Below are 255 nucleotides of genomic sequence, written 5' to 3' on the forward strand. Positions count from 1 at the left end.
TAGTTTTCAAGGTGAACTCTGCTTGCTTCCAAAAATTGCCCCAGTTTACAGACCCTAGAGGATGAATTTGCCTTATAGTCCTCCAATACATATTATTCTCAAAGACTTGCTCCAGTTTTCAAGGTGAACTCTGCTTGTTTCCAAAAATTGCCCCAGNTTACAGACCCTGGAGGATGAATTTGCCTTATATCCCTTTTTGCCTTCTCGGGTACTGTCCACCACTTTTGCCCCAGTGTCCGCTTTATGCCACATGAG

This window comes from Lupinus angustifolius, chromosome LG07, assembly GCF_001865875.1.
Source record: "Lupinus angustifolius cultivar Tanjil chromosome LG07, LupAngTanjil_v1.0, whole genome shotgun sequence".
Taxonomy (NCBI): Eukaryota; Viridiplantae; Streptophyta; class Magnoliopsida; order Fabales; family Fabaceae; genus Lupinus; species Lupinus angustifolius.